The sequence below is a fragment of the Bactrocera latifrons genome, unplaced genomic scaffold, assembly GCF_001853355.1.
Source record: "Bactrocera latifrons isolate USDA-ARS-PBARC rearing strain unplaced genomic scaffold, ASM185335v1 scaffold_325, whole genome shotgun sequence".
Classification (NCBI taxonomy): Eukaryota; Metazoa; Arthropoda; class Insecta; order Diptera; family Tephritidae; genus Bactrocera; species Bactrocera latifrons.
The window spans coordinates 264,755-270,672 of NW_017536908.1; the positions used below are offsets into that span (position 1 = coordinate 264,755).

At 35.1% G+C, this 5,918-nt stretch overlaps 1 protein-coding gene and 1 long non-coding RNA gene across 3 annotated transcripts in view; both read left to right on the plus strand.

The window, feature by feature from the left end:
- The window catches only part of LOC108971124 (ATP-binding cassette sub-family G member 4), a 41,284-nt gene that overhangs the window by 24,131 nt on the left and 11,235 nt on the right, over positions 1 to 5,918 (plus strand). The gene's annotated exons all lie outside the window — the stretch shown is intronic.
- LOC108971125 lies at positions 41 to 1,039 on the plus strand. The gene is made up of 3 exons (XR_001993526.1): positions 41 to 182; positions 237 to 574; positions 625 to 1,039. It is a non-coding gene; the product is annotated as an uncharacterized LOC108971125 (long non-coding RNA).

Here is a 5,918-nt window from a genome sequence, read left to right on the forward strand (position 1 = left end):
AAAAAGTGTATGGAAAAGAGTTACTAAGAGCCGTTCTCTTAGCGTTACTAACAAAGAAACATTCGTTCGTTTGTATGGGAAAAAGAAGAGTTGTTTTTACGGGTTTCCCGGGAATTATTCGAATTTTTCTTGCCGCAAAAACCATCCTTGGCCATCAACGGCCATATTAATTTGGTTCAGTCGTATGAATGTTATGAGCGTACATACATTTTGGYGATTCATTTTTATTTATACAGATAAATTATCCAAACGTCAAATAACTCGTGAAATGAGGATAAGTAGCTTGAAAAAAGGACAGTGGACGTCCGAAAAAAGTAAAACCTCGTCACATACGACAAATTAAACGGATGTGCATTAGGGTAAAAATAACTACACGTTTTATGTAAAATGTTCTGAATAATCTCGAGCGCAACGTCCAACCAAAAAGCTATCTCCGATTACAAGACATGACGAAACAGCGACTAGAGTGGGCAAAATCACACAAAACATGGACTACATCAGATTGGGAAAATGTCACCTAAAAAGTTTATTTTCAGGATGATTCAGCCCCAAGAGCYAAAACCTTATCTAAAGCGTAAAAATATTGAATTACATTTTTCAATAATCCATTACATACACTTACAGGTTACAAAACAAAAAGATTTTTATGGAATTAAGTCTCTCATGTGGCCAGCAAACAGATCTCAATCCAGTTGAGAACTGCTGGCATTATATGGACAAATCCAAATGTCTAAAAGAAATGGAAAAAATGGAATGAAGAAATTAATAAAAATTATCTTGAACACTTGTTTGAATCCATGCCTAAACGAATAGCCGAGTTTATTAGTAGGAGGGGATGTTCTAAATGTATAAAACTTGTTTAAAAATTACAATATTATTCATAACAAATTTTAGTTCTGTGGTTTGCTTTGTGTGTATATTTATATTTTTCACGCTACTGTATGCCAAAATTAATATTATTTTTACTAACCCTAAACTGTCAGATGTCTATTGGTTTTCTATACTCTTGCAACCAGTTGCTACATAATATAATACGGATATTACAGTTTTGTTCACTTAAGGGTTGTACGTATCACCAAAAACTAATCGATATAGATATAGGGTTATATATACATATACATATAAATAATCAGGATGTAGAGAAAAGTTGAAATCTGGGTGACTGTCTGTCTGTCCGTCCCTGCAAGCTGTAACTTGAGTAAAAATCGAGATATCTTGACGAAACTTGGTGTGCAGGTGAATTGGGTAGTCGGACAACTGTCACGCCCACAAATCGTCCATTAAGATACAAAACTGTAATTTGGACCAAGGGATCGGAGTAGGTAGCCCCTGTGTGTAAAAATTAACACAAATTAAAAAGTAATTAATATAAAGAAATAAAATTTTGCAGTAATAATTACTTAAAGTAGCGCACTTTTTGACCAAAATGTGTCCAAATCCAACAAAAAAAATGTTCAACACCTTATGTACCGAATATGTGAGCCCAGTTAAAACTTTACTACATAAATGGAGGCAAATATTGGCACATCTTGTATTTACTTAAAATCTTGTATAAATTTTGGGACACTGATACATAAATACAGTGAAATCTCTATTACGAATAGTTCTTATAACCGGACACCTTCYATAACCGGACTTATTAAACTGATATTTTAATACAAAACCAAAAACTATATATAATTAGACATGGACACTATTTACGTAATTTTTTGTTCAAATTATCTCTGATAACAAAAATTTTGTACATTTTTTGTTCTTTTTGKGTTTTAYACTATTGCAACATGTTACTAAAGAGTATAATAATTTAGGCCACGTAATGGTTGGTTACAACGAGATAGATAAGCGTGATAGGACCTCTTCCACGCCCACAAATCGTTATTAAAGGAACACTTATAAAGTGCCATAACTAAGCACTTAAATCAGATATTGAGCCGCCGTTTCGCGCAGAGGATTGCAGAAGCAGGGGGCACCCATGGGCTAAAAAACTTTGAAAAAAATATAGGGTTGCCCCGCCCTATAATGGTTTTAGTAAACATATCTCCCAGATAACTATATAACTTCTTCTTTTTTACTGGCGTAGACACCGATTACGCAGTTACAGTACCCAATTTGGAGCCAATTCAAGTACCAAGTACATCCAGATCATCCACCTGACCTCTTTAGCGGAATTGAGGTCTTCCTCTTCATCTGCTCTACATTTCTCTGGAAAACTCGTAATCATATCCATACAGCAGAAAGGGAATAATGAGTGACTTACTATATAGAGTTTTGGTTTTGTTCGTCGAGAGAGGACTTTACTTCCCAATTGCCCACTTGGTTCGAAGTAGCACCCGTTRCCYAGAGTTATTCTGCGTTGAATTTCGAGGCTGACATTATTGTTGCTGTTAATGCTGGTTCCAAGACGAAAATGTCAACAGTGACATTGAAGCCTAGTCGCAAGTGCTATGACTGTTTGTCTGATGACAGGAGATATTTCGTCTTSCCYTCGTTCAATACCAGACCTATATGCTTCCCATCCTTATCTATTTTGGATTTTGCGGGGATACCAATTTCAAACATAGCGGCATAAAGGCAGMTTCTTTTTATGCCGTCAAAAGCAGCTTTAAAGGGTCTTTTCCAAGATTTTTCGCATGGTGAATATCTGGTCAGTTGTTGATTTGCCAGGCCTGATAAGGTCCAATCAGTTTATTGATGGTGRGCTTTATTCTTTCACACAATATGCTYGATAGAACCTTGTACGCGATGTTAAGGAGGCTTATCGCCTTCTCCTGGAATTATACTTTCACTGTCAAGCAAGCAAGTTGGAGAAGTGTTCCCTCCATAATTTTAATATGCTTTGGGCATCTGTTACTGATCACCCCTAGGGGTTCTACAAGAGTTTGCTCCGGTATTGAATCCTTCTGTTAGTCGCTGCATTTTTTCGTATAATTTTCGAGCATTAACYCTGTCGGCCAACTTATCAAGCTCTTCGTACTCATGCATTTCGGACTCTCACAATGATTTTAGTTACAGCTGTAYTTAAAGAGCTTGAAAGGACGTCCCACAGTTATCTTATACCGAGTTGTTGACGAGTGCTCTCAGCAGGAGTGCAAGCCGAATAGAAAATCGTTCGGCTGTCTGTTGTAATTGCAGCTTCTCGACGTCGAACCTTCCTTGTGTTTGATGTCGTACGTTTTTTGCTGCACAGAGGCGAGTGTGTATCTTGGCTGAAACAAGATAGTAGTCCGAGTCGACATTAGGACGTACGCACGTCTAAAACACTGGAGACCTGCCTTCCATCTATTACAACATGATCGATCTGGTTAGTCTCTTTTCGATCCAGAGACAGCCAGGTAGCTTGGTGAATTTCTCACCTCTCTCCCACCACGAATCCCAAACCAAACTTGCGCTCATTTATATGGTAACTGTAGTAAATGTCACAAGGACCTCCTCGCCTCAGTCCTTGTCCCGYCCATTGCATTTCATGGACAGCGGTGATGTCAGCCTTTATTTTCACGAGGACATCAACCAGCTGGACAGAGGCACCTTCCCAATTAATGGGCTGGACATTCCAGCTGTATGCCCTCAAATCGTAATGCTTAATTTGTTAGCCGTTTTTGGCCACTCCCAAGTGAATGGCGATCAGAGAACTTTCCTCACTTGCGTGAAACTCCTACACTTGACTCCATCCTCCAAACCCCTAGCTATTTATATAGTTCCCTTTGTACCGCGAATATCGGTAAATGTGTGATATATATAATTGCAATTCAAGGATAATATTTTTATGACAATAGTATGGCTGTGTGTCATAAATGGGTTGAAGCATGTTAATACTTCCTTTGTCTCCCATATACCCAACTTATAACATCTTAACATTTAATCCATATAATTGCTGATGGTATGAAAAGTACCTTAATGAATCTCAGGGAACATTTTATTAGTATGTGGCATATTAATGTAATGTAGCATTATCAATAATGGATAAAATCGGATCAATATTACCCCCAACTTCGGTGGATCAGTGTATGAGTTAGAAATGTATATGGGATTCCGATCCTCTGATTGACGTGTTGGAGCTTAAGGTGATTCTTGCAAGTTACACCCAAACTTCTGTTATGAAGGATTTCAMTGTATTATAGTAATAATTGCGAACATACTAGTATAGATTTATTAACAGTATACATATGTATGTGTGGGTGTGTACTATGTTTGTGTTTCTATCATAAGTGAATTCTAAATCCAAACATATTTAGCATTGATCTTTTGAACTTTGAGATAAATTAATCCTATTACAATCCGCAAATAGTGAGKTTTTAATTACTTCCATTAAGATTCGAATTCTATTACTTTAAATGGCCTTTCAACTGTGTCATATATTGAATGTAAATAATTTAATGCCTTGACGTGTATGTATGTAAGTAGAAGTATGAATGCAATGCATGTAAATCTTTCTRAAATAAATAAATTCCAATATTTACTTATATGATTGGTTATAAATGCTGTAATTATCTCGAGCTTGATATAATGTTGCTCTAATAGTTTTGTTCACCTAACGGTTGCTTGTATCACCTGAATTCTATATCTATTAGAGTTATGTAGTATATGAATATAAATGATCAGGATGACGAGACGAGATGAAAACCGGGTTTGTCCGTGCRTGCATTCGAAAACTTGAGTAAAACATAAATCTAAATATTTTGATTAAGCTTGGCTCTCTGATATGTAAATCTGCAAAACGATAATCAAACAGCACTCAACAGTTTCGATAGTTATGAAAAGTACTATAGATAGCATCGAGAGTTTTCTCCTTGGCACTTCATTTTTATGAAATAATCTCTAGATTAATTAACTTTTTGTGAGAAAAAACATAAAAAATTATTAAAGTTGCATATACAATTTTTTGTTAGTTWGAGAGTTTTCGAGTTATACAAATAACATTTAATATACATGTACTCAGGTAATATGAAATCAAGAAATTTATATTTAAAATACGTTTTGGCAGAGTGCCTCATTCCCCAATAATCCTCTTGTGTCAAAAAATCTTAATTGCGGCTGCATGTATGAATAACTTTTCCAAATTCCTCTAACGCAGCCAACACCTAATGAAAGTGTAAMAAATAATTAAGTTTAATAATTTGTATATTATTTTATAAATTGTTCTTACAAGTTTGAAAACTCATGCCAAGCCAAGAATGAAAATATGATTTTGAGGCTACTATAGGCCACCTAACGGTTAATTACCCAACAGTACAATTATAGCCCTGACAGACGATAGCGCTAATATGCATTAGCGGACTTAATTTACATTTGCCTGCGCATTTGTAATGCACAAGAATTTCGTGCATTTAGCTCAATTTACCAAATTTGAGTAGGCAACACTGAGAGGTGAGCAGTTTTATATTGCTAATTAAATTATGTTCAAGTATGTTAACAAAAACAAATTTTAATATTTTTAGATTGCGGAAAATAAACAACGCACAGTTAGCTATCCATTTTTCCAATATTCTTAACTTTTTCGCACACTTTTTCCGCATTACAATCAATTACATATTGCTTCTAATTTCACTCTATTATCTATTAACGTAGTTAATAATAAATTCGTTAAATTTATATTGATTTTCCAAAAATACCAAAATTGCTATTAATAATTTATTCTATTAATTTCTATTTCACTTTTTTAAATAAATAAACAAATTTCACAATCAGCTGTCTAAATGCACAAGTCTGCCGTCTGTCACCATAAAATTTCAATGCGCATTAGCGTTGCTTAATTCACTATACCAGTGTGATACTTTCAAAAAAAAAAAAAAAAAAAATTTTATTTGCTTTTTCGAAAGCTTATATTTCCATAAATATCCTGTGAAAGTAGGAAGATCGTATCTTTAATAGTTTTTGGATGGCAGCGTTCTAAAGAGTGACCGCTCAGAGGTGCAAACATA